This window comes from Odocoileus virginianus, chromosome 34 (genome assembly GCF_023699985.2).
Source record: "Odocoileus virginianus isolate 20LAN1187 ecotype Illinois chromosome 34, Ovbor_1.2, whole genome shotgun sequence".
Taxonomy (NCBI): domain Eukaryota; kingdom Metazoa; phylum Chordata; class Mammalia; order Artiodactyla; family Cervidae; genus Odocoileus; species Odocoileus virginianus.
The window spans coordinates 20,378,664-20,392,748 of NC_069707.1; the positions used below are offsets into that span (position 1 = coordinate 20,378,664).

Sequence of the window (14,085 nt, forward strand, 5' to 3'; positions counted from 1 at the left end):
TGCAGCTCGAGCCAGAGTCCCACAGCTACCGACGTCCACACACCCTGGAACCAATGCTCCGCAACAAGAGAGGCCACTGCAACGAGAAGTCTGTGCATCACAGCTAGAGAATAGACCCTGCTCACCGCAACTAGAGCAAGCCCACTCACAGCAACCAAGACCCAGCACGGCCACAAAAATTTTTTAATAAATAATAAAATTAACTTTAAAAAAACAGTGACAAGAATTATCCTAAAGTAAATTTAAGTTGGTGATATTTTGGAAGGGATGCAGTTGGGAGAGAAGAGAGCTCTCAGAACATGTGTATTTCAGTGGGTTTCTTATGCAATACTGATATAACCCCACCCCTACTTCCAGTTTCCCTTGTTGTCCCTCTTATAAGCAATTTGGCTTTAACCCACTGGGAGTCAGGGATGACTGTTACCAGGATGCTACCTGTAGCTTCAGGAGCATGTCACTTCTGAAGAGTTTTGTTGTTGTTGTTGTTTTTTGTAAAGTTCATTTTAGATGAATAGAATAATATCCTGTCTCATGTATGTATCATGTATGTATCAGGTGTCTTAGACAAGACTAAGCCAGCATAGTGTAGTCTTAGGCCACAATGAATTCCTGAGAAAATCTGACATTGTAGCAATCTATTTCAAAGGACTTAGAACAAATCTGAAGACTTGACTATGATAACCCCATGTTCTCACTATCAAATATTAAAAAACAAAATTCAGCCAAGTAAAGAATTGACTTCATTCAATGATTCATGAGGCAGGCAACATCCCACTTACTAAAGTAAATGGTGCTCCCAGGGGTTGTACAAATGGGAAGTTTTTTAGAAGAGTGGGGCAAGGGAGTAAATACTAAAAGGAAAAAAGGATGATTTCTAGGCCAGCACATGTTTTAGGGGGGATGGCAAGGGTTTTATAATGCAGATTATCTCTTCTTCCTGTGGAGGAGGGGGGAAATGGAAAGGATCCACAGGACCGATCACTTTATTGGTGCGTACCAGAAAATTTCAGACTGCTTCATTAACATTACATTTCTGATGAAGGTCAAAACTGCAGTCAGGTTAGTTGTTGCATGTAGGTTTGGTATCATGAACTTTCGAACAAGTGACGTCATTTTGGACCTGTGGTTTCTTTCCTTTAACACAACAAACACAAACATCAATTCAGCTCCTACACATACATCTCTAGGAATTTTCAGTGTGTTTGCAACCCATGAATGTGCCTATTACAAGTCATTTGCAGAGATTTCTCTTTCAGTTGGTGTGCTTCTCTGTGAATGGGCTCATCTTCTTAAATGTGGAGAAACATTAGAGTCATTCAAGGAGATCTGCAAGATGTCTATTAGGGATGCAAATGTGCAGAATATGGACAAAACCAGTATAGCTCCTCTTGTGAAACATTTGGATTATAGAAATTTAACTTACAGAGAAGGCACTGCCACTTTCCACTTGAGAAAAGGTTTTTAATTTTAATTTCTGCATATTTCCTCTCTTATCCCCAGATGTGGTTATGCATTTAGTCCTTGGCATTCTAATCTTCTTGTTCTATTCTATGTACGTCAGAGCTCTCATTTACTTTCTTCGCCTCACTATCAAATCTTTGCTTTTGACTTCAAATTTACATCTGCTTCTCAGAAATTTAGTCCAGCATCTCCCACTGCAAACTGGGACATTTTCAACTCAAACTTAAGATGTCATGTATACACCAAGTACATCATTTTTCCTGTCCCACTCAGAGAAACAGTTTCTATCAGTGGTAATAAACTTGGTGTCAGCCTTCAGTTAACACTTTCTATGTTGACTCATTCAGATGGGTGATCAAGTGCTCGAACTTTCTTACCATATGCTATTACTTCCCAAACTCACCCTTATCCACGGGCATTCCCTCCACCTTGCTCACCAATCACTTTCTCTGTTGACAAGCCAGGTATGGATTTCTTGCTCTCTGACTTTCATCCGTCTCAGAAATGCTTATCAACATCTTACCTCCCTCACTCTCAACAGATATTCAGGCTGTCTATCACAAGCTCCTTAAGCTTCTCTACTCTCCATCTCCAAATCTGTTTCTCTACTTATAAATATCTGTTCTTTTCTATTTCAAAATAAATATTTTACATTTTCAGTAGTATATCCACTTCCCTGTGTCCCGAACTCTGTTTCTGCTTACTTTTCCCAGCCTTTAATTTTATCATTTATCTCTGTAGTTCCTTCACTTTCATTCATTCAGTATCCAATGGTATTTTTTCCTCTGTTTATAAATGTGTTTAAAAAATAAATGTGTTGAGACTTTACATTATCTAAAAAAAAAATTTTTTTTAACTGACTGTATCCCTTCTAGCTACTGTTCTAGCTGTCTTTTACTTCCGACAAAAAAATATACAATCAAATTATCACTGTATAATTTATCCTCAGTTTTTTCTTCACCTAAGTAACCATTTGCCAACATGTGATCAGCCATTGCACTACTAATGAAATCACACTTTCAAGATCATCAAAAAAATATCCTAATCACCAAACTCAATAACCTTTTTCAGTCTCCCTTTTTCCTGACTACTCTGTATTACATACCACTTAACTGTTTTTTCCTTCTCTATCTCTTTTACCTGGTTTCCATGGCATTGCCCTCACTGTTAAGTAGATCTTTCCCTAACTTTGACTAATCTTTCTAATCTTTTATTGGTTCCCTAAAGTCTGTCTCTATGGCTACCTAAATTTTTCTCCATGACCTTTTATTTTCCTTCAACTGCTCCACATTCTCACTTGTTAAGAATGTGATTTTTCTTTTCCTACTGCTTCTACTCCAGGATTCATTTCTATGGAAACAGATCTCAAGTTTCATGTATCCAGTCCCAAACCTCTTCCCATACCTCAGGCAATGATTCATTATCACTGCATTCCCCCAAATTCTACATGCCTAAAACCAAACTTACTATCTTCATCAAATGTCTCCTTGTTTGTAATGGACCAAGGAAGTTTCTAGTTCCACATTTACTAAGTGTATTTATTCACCAAATATTTACTAAATTCATACCTGTCCATTTGAAGATCCAAACACAAAATCAGAAACTGCTCAAAATGCTCTGTGCAGACAAAAGTTAATACAGGAAATGGGTTACAAAAGTGATGGAAGTCCAACAGGGGATGATGAGGTAACACATAGATTAGCAAAAGCGAATCTTGGCTCAAAGAATGAGGAGAGGAGATTTTAGTACAAAGTTCAAGGTTTAAGATGACCCAGAAGAAACTACCATCATTGGCAGAAGCTACAACAACAAAAAAAGACGCAGCTGTTGCCAGAGATGCTGCCCAAGTAGGAAGAGAGAGTGAGGAATAAGCTGAATTCTCACTTCGTTTTGTCCTCCAACGTCTGCTGATGCCCCTTTCTGGACAAACCAATCCAGAAGCCAGTGGTCATTATAACCCAGAAAATGCAGTCCACAAAAGTCACCCCCTCCCCACAACCGCAAGGGAGATTATACAGAGCAGAATCAAAGAGTGAAGAATGGATCTGAGAGCAAAACAAGGCAAAGATGGGTCATGTCACATCTCTTCTTGGCTTCCACCATATTCTATTCTCCATACATCATACCATCAGGCTTCCACCCAATATGCTGCAAGTCTTCTTTGTAGAAAGTTATTCTCATACTTTCCTCAAAGAAAGGAGACACAAAGCCCCATCAGTATTTTTGTCTTGATAATTCATGAACTTCAGGTGATATGCAGTCATTCACATCTATTTTGGATGTGGTTCCTCATTGGTCCAGTGACTTGTGCACCAAATTACAAATTTTAACACTACCAGTTTCCCTTTATAAATATATATATATAGAAAGAGAGGGAGAGAGAGAAAGGAAAAGGCAAAGAGGATAGAGAGAATATCCAGAGCTCCTGCCACCCCCATTTCAGTAACTGCTGCCAAGACTATAACTGATTTTTTTTAAAAAGCAGTTTTATTGAGATATAATTCACATGCTATACAATTTACTTATTGGAAATATGTAATTAAATGGCTTTTAATATTGACATCAATAATGTGTAACTGTCAGCACATTCGATTTTAGAACATTTTCACTATGGCCCCCCAAAAAGAAACCCTATATTCATTAACAGTCACTCCCTATTTCCTCCTACCCCTTGTTGAAGATCACCCCATTTCTCTGAAGATCAATTTAAAATCCAGTCACTCCAGCTTTCAGGCACTACTCCAGACTCTTAAATTGGAAACATTTACTGTCTGGCCTATTCATTTGGATTCCCCATAGTGCTATTCATCTTTTTATGTATATGCTCTGTTTCCCCAATTAGATTATAAGTCTCTCAAGAACAAGACCCTTGTCTTGATTGAAGAGATGGAAAACATATTTAGAAATGTAGCTGCCTCATTGAATTTAATCCTCTTTTATTTGTTCTTTGATTAACTCATATTACTGAGAACTTTTCCCCTAATGGAGATTTTCTTCCTTAATCATTTCCCCCAAGAAAATAATTCAAAACTGATGGAATAGATTTAACGAGCAAATTTAAGGAGTTCGTTAAAACACAAAAATGGAACTGTTAAGAAAAACACATCAGAAATTATTTGTGATTCTCATCTATTGCCAATATGCATTTAAGATGTGCTGGAAATGCTAATGTTTCTTTTGTTCCAGCATGACAACAGTGTCCCTTCACTGTGGTAGATAACAAGGTGTGATATGAACACAAGAAGGGGAATGAAACAGATTCATTTCCTCTAATAAATGTTAAATTTACAAGTTAAATATGGTGTTAGATCTAGTGTGCTTTTAATCAATTCTTTCAAGTGTATACATAATTATATGTGTTTTTAAATATGTAAAGATACTTTTCAGTCTATTTCTTGATATGAAATGCTTGAATAATTAACACTTTTTAAAATGTCCTTATTTTTTTTTTAATAAATGTCAGTGTTTTGGATAAGCAAAAGTTCCTTTCTATATCTGTATTTCTTTTCCTTTCTCTTCTGCTTCCTTCAGTCTTTCTTCATTCTTTCCTTTTCTCTCTTCTGTTTTTACTTCCTTCTCTTTTCATTCCTCTTAGGCAAACATTAAGATAACTTCTTATATTTGTTAGGAACAATCTTGAAAAGCTAAGAGAATTTAACTGTGGAAGAGGAAGACAGTTTATATAAAATTAGTATCGATTTCTCTCCATTTCTACATCTTATAGTCATAATGAAAATAACAGGTCATATATCCTGCTTTATATTAAGCTCTGAAATAAATCTTCACCTTATAGATTCTTACCTTAAACAGTGCTTTGAAACAAATAATTTCCAAATTAGACAGCACCAGGTAACATGTCTATAGTACTTATCTTGTGTCTAGACTCGTGTAAATGTTGGAGATGTTTCACAATCTAGTAGAGAAAGACATATAAATGATAGGACTTCTTCGGTGGCCCAAAGGTAAAGACTCACTTGCCAATGCAGGGGACACAAGTTTGATTCCTGGTCCAGGAAGATCCCATGAGCCATGGGGCAGCTAAGCCCATGCAACACAGCTACTAAGCCCACATGCCTAGAGCCCATGCTCCGCAAGAGAGAAGCCCAAGCACCACAAGAGTAGATCTTGCTCATTGCAACTAGAGAAAGCCTGCACATAGCACCAAAAGCCCTGTGCAGCCAAAAATGAATTATTATTTTTTTTAAAAGACATATAAATGAAACAGGACAGTGTAGTGATAAAAACACTGTCTGAAGAGCCATGGGAGCGCTCAGCACAGTGTCTCCCTTCAGCAGTATTTCTGAACACCATGCTTTCGCCTGCTACTATTCTAGATGTTGGGAATACAGTTATTTTCCTTCAAGCAAATCACAGTTAATACAAAATTACCCCACAGTATAATAACCAATTGCCAAGTTAAAATTGAGTCCCAGAATGTCATGGAAACCAGAGGATGGAAGTAGGACAGAGGGAGAGATTTCAGGAGTGCCACAAAAACTGTTGAGAAGAGTTCACTGCAGAGTGGAATCTTAAATGATGAGTAGGAGTAGAAAATACTGAATCTCATAAGAAAAGGGGTGTGTGGAGATAGGAAGGATAAAAGGGACCATGCCATGCAGCAAAGTTCTTTATAAAGATGTAAACAGTGTGCTGCCTTAAAGGACCAAAACTTGGAATCTCTGAATTCCAAGATGCTCCTGAAGAATTTGTAAGAGACTAAGACTGCAAGTAAGGATGAGAACCATGAAAGAAGCAGGTCATGAAAATCTGTTCTGTGCTTAAGGACCATAGATTTTATCCTGAAGACAACAAGGAGCCACTGAGGAATTAAAAGAGGAATAACATGATCAGCTCTGTTCTTTAGAAGACTCAGTCTACTTCCTCAGTGACAGGATGTATTATTGGATTGAGGGTTTCGGGAAAGGTCAGGAAGACAAAGAAACTCAGAAAGAATTTTTCTTGTCACTCCCCAGGTGAGAAATGCTAAGCACCTGAATTAAGGCAGTGACAATGGGTATGGAGAAGAAAGTAAAAAGCTAGAGAGAACTCAGAAACAATAGTGCTTGTTTCTAATTCTATCAGAAGGGTAGAGAAGAGAGGAAACAAGAGTAATTACATCTCTGACTTGTAGAACTTGTAAGGAACTGAGCAGAGGAATAACTGGGGTGAGAGGGGGGAGAAATGTTGAATTTTGAACATAGTATATGTGAACCAAGAACTTCCAGATATACAAGCTTGATTTAGAAAAGACAGAGGAACCAGAGATCAAATTGCCAACATCCGCTGGATCATAGAAAAAGCAAAGGAATTCCAGAAAAACATCTACTTCTGCTTCATTGAATATGCTAAATCCTTTGACCGTGTGGATCACAACAAATTGTGGGAAATTCTTCAAGAGATGGGAATACCAGACCGCCTTACCTGACTCCGGTGAAACCTGTATGTGGGTCAAAAAGCAACAGCTGGAACCAGGCATGGAACAACTGATTGGTTCAAAATAAGGAAAGGGGTACATCAGGCTGTAAATACTCACCCTGCTTATTTAACTTTTATGCAGAGTACATCATGAGAAATGCCAAGCTGGATGATTCACAAGCTGGAAACAAGATTTCCGGGAGAAATATCAACAACGTCAGATATGCAGGTGATACCACTCTGGTGGCAGAAGTGAAGAGGAACTCAAGAGCCTCTTGATGAAGGTGAAAGAGGAGAGTGAAAGAGCTGGCTTAAAGTTCAACATTCAAAAAACTAAGATGACGGCATCCAGTCGTCACTTCATGACAAATAGAAGGGGAAAGAGTGGAAACAGTGACAGATTTTATTTTATTGGGCTCCAAAATTGGTGGACAGTGACTGCAGACATGAAATTAAAAGACGCTTTCTCCTTGGAAGAAAAGCTATGACAAACCTAGACAGCATATTAAAAAGCAGAGATATCACTTTGCCGACAAAGGTCCGTATGGTCAAAGCTATGGGCTTTCCAGTAATCATGCATGGATGTGAGAGTTGGACCATTCTTCTGAGCACTGAAGAACTGATGCTTTTGAACTATCGTGGTGGAGAAGATTCTTGAGAGTCCTTTGGACAGCATGAAGATCAAACCAGTCAATCCTAAACAAAATCAACCCTAAATATTCATTGGAAGGACATATGCTAAAGCTGAAGCTCCAGTACTTTGGCCACCTGATGTGAAGAGCCAAGTCATAAGAAAAGACGCTGATGCTGGGCAAGATGAAGGGCAGGAAGAGAAAGGGGCAACAGAGGGTGAGAATGTTGGATGGCATCACTGATTCAATAAACATGAGTTTTAGCGAACTCTGGGAGATAGTGAAGGACAAGGAAGCCTGGCATGCTGAGTCCATGGGGTCGCAAAGAGTCAGATGACTGAACAGCTAAACGACAACAATATTTAACCCTGTAAGAGAACATAATGAAAGAGGTTGGTACTGGACGTGTGTGTGATAAGGTCTTCATGGATGAGACCCTGAAGACAAGTGGGGAGAACGTACAGAGTAAAAGAATGAGAGGGAAAAAAAAAAAAAGAATGAGAGGAGACTGGAACCAAAACAGAACCCCAAGACCCCTGCAGAGGAAGAAAGAATTGACTGATAAAGGGTGGATAAGCAGTTCTGGAGACAGTACTAGGACCACATGAATAGTTTCAAGAAGGAGTAAATGAACATGTCAGATTCCACAAGGAGATATGCATTTATCCCTTTTTAGTTTTCTATTTTTTACATTTTTTTCTACTTTCAGTCTATATTTTAATATATAAAAACTCTCATATATAACCACCAGTGCTCCATCTTTAACCTATCCTGCAAATTATTTTATTAGAAAAAAAATCTATTTTTAAAGCCATGTGGGATGACAGAATTTGTGCTTTAGAAGGTCAGACTAGCTGAGAGCAGTTTGGAGGTTCTAATAATAGTTTCAGAGAAGATGGAGGGAAGCGCATGCCGTCAGTAAATATCACACCTATTGAATTGATAGAATGCTATATTTAAGTGAAAGTGAAAATTAGAGGGAAAGAGTAAACGAGATGAAGGAGCACAGACATTTAGGGATATAAGGCTGGACCATACAGAAAAGTTAGATTTGAAAAACAATGCAGGCATTGGGCTGGGGAGGGGAAAGGCAAAGGATAATGAAAAGCAATCCAGTGTGTTCTGAGTGTATTCTATTTGCTTTTCACCCCAGACAGAGTCTGGTAGTTCTGGGTGCCACTCATCACATATTCCTGCCTCCCCACTTCCCCAGCATACAGTAGAACTGCACTTCTTGCCTGGAGCACCTTGTGATAAGCCTTAACCAACCTGCTGTGAGCAGGAGGAACCAGAGCACTTTCTTGCTTGTGTGAGACTCCCCAGAGCTCCCTTTCTCCTGAACCTACCTGCCCACCTTTAAGTCGGCAGCTATTCAGGCAGCCTCAGTAACTGAATGATAACAATGAGCTGCTAACCCACAATCAACACGAATGATGAATGAGAACTGGACTTCTGTTGCTTAAAGCCACTAAATTTTGGTGATACCCTAGCCTATCCTGATGGACACACATTCCCTGGGTGATTTGATAAACTTCCATAACTTCTGCTATGCACTGATGAAATCAGGTCAACAACTATAGCTTGATCCTTATTTCTAGCTGCTTTTTTTAAAAAAAAAACTTTTTATTTTGTATTGAGGTTACAGCCAGTTAACAATGTTGTGACAGTTTCAAGTGAACAGCGAATGGACTCAGCCATACATATATGTACCCAAACTCCCCTCCCATCCAGGCTGCCACATAACATTGAACAGACTTAGATGTGCTATACCATAGGTCCTTGTTGGTTATCCATTTTAAACATAGCAGTGTGTACATGTCCACCCCTAACTTTAGGATGCTACAAGCATTTCAAATTGAACATTCTAAAACCAAACTCATTGAGTGACTATATTATTTTCCAAGCAGTTACCCTGTCCCAAGTGCTTATCATATCTTTTATGTAGACTATATCATTTCATTCATAGAACAATCAAGGGCAAAATATCATCATATCCCAGCTTTAGACTACAAACTCTAAGAACAGAAAGTGGTGAAGGAGATGAAGTAGGTGCTACTAGAGCAGTAGAAGGAAAACCAAGAGAGTCAAAAGAAAGGGGAGTGATAACTAATGCTAAATATCACAGATAAGACAAAGGAGGTAGAAATAAAGTGACTCCAATGCTTTGCAATCAGGAACTTACTGGTGACTTTTAAGGCGATATGAGGAGGTGGAGAGAGTGAATCCTGAAAACTCAAGAACCTTTAAGTGAACAGAGGAGATAAGGTATCAGCTGGAAAAAGGTTGAAAGTTTCACTCTGGGGATTGTTTATAAAGAGATGCAAGCATGTTTATAGGCTAAGATGAGAATTTAAACATATAGGAGAGAGAATGAGAGAATAGTTGATGGTGCAAACTTTAGGAAGAACTAGACGGAAATGGTAACTTGAGCGCAGGTGAAGGATTTAGAGTTAGGCAGGAAGGGGGATTTGTTCTTCTGAAGTTAGGTAAGGGTAAGGGCGAGGGTACAGGTAGGTTTAGGGGGAGGAGTCAGGGTTTAAAACGATTCATGATGGTCTCCAGAATCCTTGTTAATGTGGCAAGGCCATCTGCTCAGAGTTCCAGGAGGACGGAGCAGAGGGTACACTTAAAATAGTTATTTGAGCTTAGAAATATAATGAGGTTAAAAATAAAACATTAAAGATTCAAACTGGAAAATGTTTTTTTAGAAAATAGTAAACCCCACAAAGAGTGAAGAGTGAATGCTGATTCTCGGTCATAACCACCTTCTATTTAATCATTCATGAAGCTATGTATGGCAAGATGATTGGAGCTTAGAAGTAATCTTGAACTTCACTGTTGTCAATAGTTTTAATTTCCTCCAGGAATAAGCTTTTTATCAGAGCTACTGATGTGTCCCTGATGTGCAATTTAAGTGATTTCTCCAAGTGGGAAGAAGACCAGTCAGGTGGAAAGATCATTGAACAGAGACTTAACAGACCTCACCCCTACATCTAGCTCTATCACCAGCTAGTCAGCATCTCCTGAAAGCTGCCTCACTCTCTGTCTATGTAATTATCCACAAGAACATTCCAGTTCAAGTACTCACTTCTACTCTAGCACCTCATCCACCCATCTCCACATATATAATATAGTATAGCAACTATATTTCAGTTAAAAGAAAAAAGAAAGTATTGTGATGTAAGTGTGTATGCAGCTGTGAGTAGTGTAGTATTTTACTGTAAAAGTCATTTTTTTCTCCTTCATGCAACAACCCATTGCAGGCACTTCTGGTTGGTGAATGCTTCTCCTTTGTGCCATAGGTAGTCCAGAGACCTTCAGTCTTATGACTCTACCATTGCCTAAGGTTTCAGAGCTCACTGCATCAAGGAAGAAGCAGCAACAGACAGTTGAGAAGGCATTTCTTAAACAAAGAATGAGCCTGCCCTCCGGGCGCCGGCGCGGGCCGGAGCGGAGTCGCCGCAGTCTCAAACCATGAATTATGTGGGGCAGCTGGCGGGACAGGTGATCGTCGCAGTGAAGGAGCTCTACAAGGGCATCAACCAGGCCACGCTGTCCGGCTGCATCGACGTAGTGGTTGTGCGACAGCAGGATGGCTCCTACCAGTGCTCACCCTTCCACGTGCGCTTCAGGAAGCTGGGGGTCCTGAGGTCCAAGGAGAAGGTGATTGACATAGAGATCAATGGCGACGCTGTGGATCTCCACATGAAGTTGGGCGACAACGGGGAAGCTTTCTTTGTCGAGTATACATTGACAGCTGTTTGGTGAAACCAGGTGGAAATGAAAGACCTCCTCAGAGTTCGGATGTTGCCCACATCCTGGAAGCAGAGACAGTCTTCACCCCCAGTTCTGTGAAAAAGAGAAAACGAAGAAGGAAGAAATGCAAACAGGAGAGTAAGAAGGAGGAGCAGGCTGTGTCGCCCCCTGCCGAGGACACCATGGGTGTGGACCTGAGCTCTGACGATGGCAAGGGGGCCCAGTCGGCAAGAAGATCTTCAAATGCTTCCTTAAAGGAAGAAGAACATTAGGAGCCCCTGCTCTTCCATTCCGGAGACCACTACCCCTTGTCTGATGGAGACTGGCCCCCTTTAGACAACCCCTACCCCCAAGTGGCCTGTCCTAAGAGTGACTCAGAGCTGGAAGTGAAGCCCGCAGGGAGCCTGCTCAGATCCGAGTCCCACATGGAGTGGACCTGGGTCGGGTTCCCGGAATCCACCAAGGTCAGCAAACGGGAGCGGTCTGAGTATCACCCCAGGACAGCGATGATCACGCCGTCAGAAAACACCCACTTCCGGTGATCCCCAGTGAGGACAGCCTCCTGAGTGAGGTTGAGAAGGACGCTTCCATGGGGGAGACGGTCTGCACCATCGTGAAGCCCAAGCCGCGAGCCCCAGGGAAGCAGCATGGCGGGGCAGCCTCGGCAGCCGGCCCTCGGGAGCCCCCCGTGGGGTTGGATGCCCCCCGCCTGCCTCCCTCACCCCACTTCATGGAGGCCCCCTCAGAAGCTCGACCAGCTGCTAAGGTCAACTCACCCTCCAAGAAGAGAGGTGTCCACAAGAGAAGCCAGCACAAGGGGCCTGATGATATTTACCTGGATGACCTGAAGGCACTGGAACCTGAGGTTGCAGCTCTCTATTTCCCCAAAAGCGAGTTGGAGCCCGGCTCCCAGCAGTGACCCGAGTCCGACACGCCGTCCGGCTCCCAGTCCCCCCAGTCGGTGGGCAGCGCGGCGGCCGACAGCGGCACCGAGTGCCTCTCGGACTCCGCCATGGACCTGCCCGATGTCATCCTGTCGCTCTGCGGCGGCCTCAGCGAGAATGGAGAGATCTCCAAAGAGAAATTTATGGAGCACATCATTACGTACCATGAATTCGCAGAAAATCCTGGACTCATAGACAATCCCAACCTTGGGATATGGATATATAACCGTTACTACAGCTGGGCGTTGGCGGCCCCCATGGTCCTCAGCCTTCAGGTCTTCCAGAAGAGCCTGCCCAAGGCCACAGTCGAGTCCTGGGTCAAAGATAAGATGCCAAAGAAATCTGGCCGCTGGTGGTTCTGGCGTAAGAGGGAGAGCATAACCAAGCAGCTGCCAGAGGCCAAGGAAGGGAAAGTAGAGGTCCCACCGCCCAGTGACCGGCCATCAAGCACAAAGGAGCCAGCCAGCGGCAGGTTGGCTGAGGATGACTCATCGAGTGAGGAAGGGTTCCAGGAACTGGAAGAGTCCATCAAGGTGGACTCCGCCCCCACAGAACCCCCAAGCCATCGTGGCACAACCTCCTATAAGAAGTCTCTTCGTCTGTCCTCAGACCAGATTGCGAAACTGACCTCCAAGATGGCCCAAACGACGTCGTGTTTAGTATCACAAACAGGATCAAGGCACCTGTCGCTGTGCCGGGACCATTTACCTGTGGAACTGGAACGACAAGGTCATCGTTTCCGACACTGATGGGACGATAACCAAGTCTGACGCTCTGGGACAGAGTCTTCCGCAGCTGGGCAAAGACTGGCCGCACCAGGGTGTCGCGAAGCTCTACCGTTCCATCAACGAGAATGGCTACAATCGCCTGTACTGCTCGGCCCGCGCCATCGGCATGGCCGGCATGACCCGCGGCCCCCTGCACTGGGTCAGCGACAAGGGCACCATCCTGCCCCGCGGCCCCCTCATGCTGTTCCCCCAGCAGCCTGTTTTCTGCCTTCCGCAGGGAAGTAATAGAAAAGAAGCCGGAGAAGTTCGAGTGTCTGACCGACATCAAGAATCTCTTTGCCCCAGCTCAGCAGCCCTTCTACGCTGCCTTTGGGAACCGCCCAAATGACGTCTATGCTTACAGACAAGTGGGCGTCCCAGACTGCAGGATCTTCACCGTGAACCCCAAGGGCGAGCTGATACAAGAAAGGACCAAAGGAAACAAGTCCTCGAACCACAGGCTGAGCGAGCTCGTGGAACATGTGTTCCCGCTTCTCAACAAGGAACAGAATTCCGCCTTCCCATGCCCGGAGTTCAGCTCCTTCTGCTACTGCCGACAGCCGATCCCCGAGGTGGACCTGGAGGACCTGGTCTGAGGCGGCACCCCTGGCAGGGGGCTGGATTGCGGCCCCCGCAGCAGGGGAGGCGACCGGCCTTCTGCTGGACAGAGGATGCAGGGACCCTCCCGGCCACAGGTGTGGGACGGCGTGCTGCCCGCCGGGCGCCGGCAGGAATGGGCTGGGGAGCTGCCGGGGCTGGACGCACCCCGCCCCCCCGTGCCCGCCCGGACCCGGGGCTGCCGTGTGGTGGCGGCGGCCGGCGCAGCAAGGGGCTCAGGCCTGAGGCCCGGGCTCCAGTCACCGGCCTGGCCTCCCACATGCTCTGTGTCGAGTTGCATGCCAGGTGCTCCTTCAATTGCATAATTTAAGAAGAAGAAAAGAGAAGCTAAGAGTGGACCAAACGTTGCACAAAGTAAAGTGTTCTGATTTCCACTGGGCAGTTGAGAGTGTTCCTCTCTCTGAGAGGAGGGCTTGCTTGTAGGGAATCAGGGTCCAGTTATTGATGATGTCTGAATCGCCCGCTCACTTCTCCCACGGGCTCCTCCCTCCA

General features: G+C 43.3%; 1 pseudogene; it reads left to right on the plus strand.

The window, feature by feature from the left end:
• Positions 1-10,942: 10,942 nt before the first annotated feature.
• LOC110138304 (phosphatidate phosphatase LPIN2 pseudogene) lies at positions 10,943-13,725 on the plus strand (annotated as a pseudogene).
• Positions 13,726-14,085: the final 360 nt, after the last annotated feature.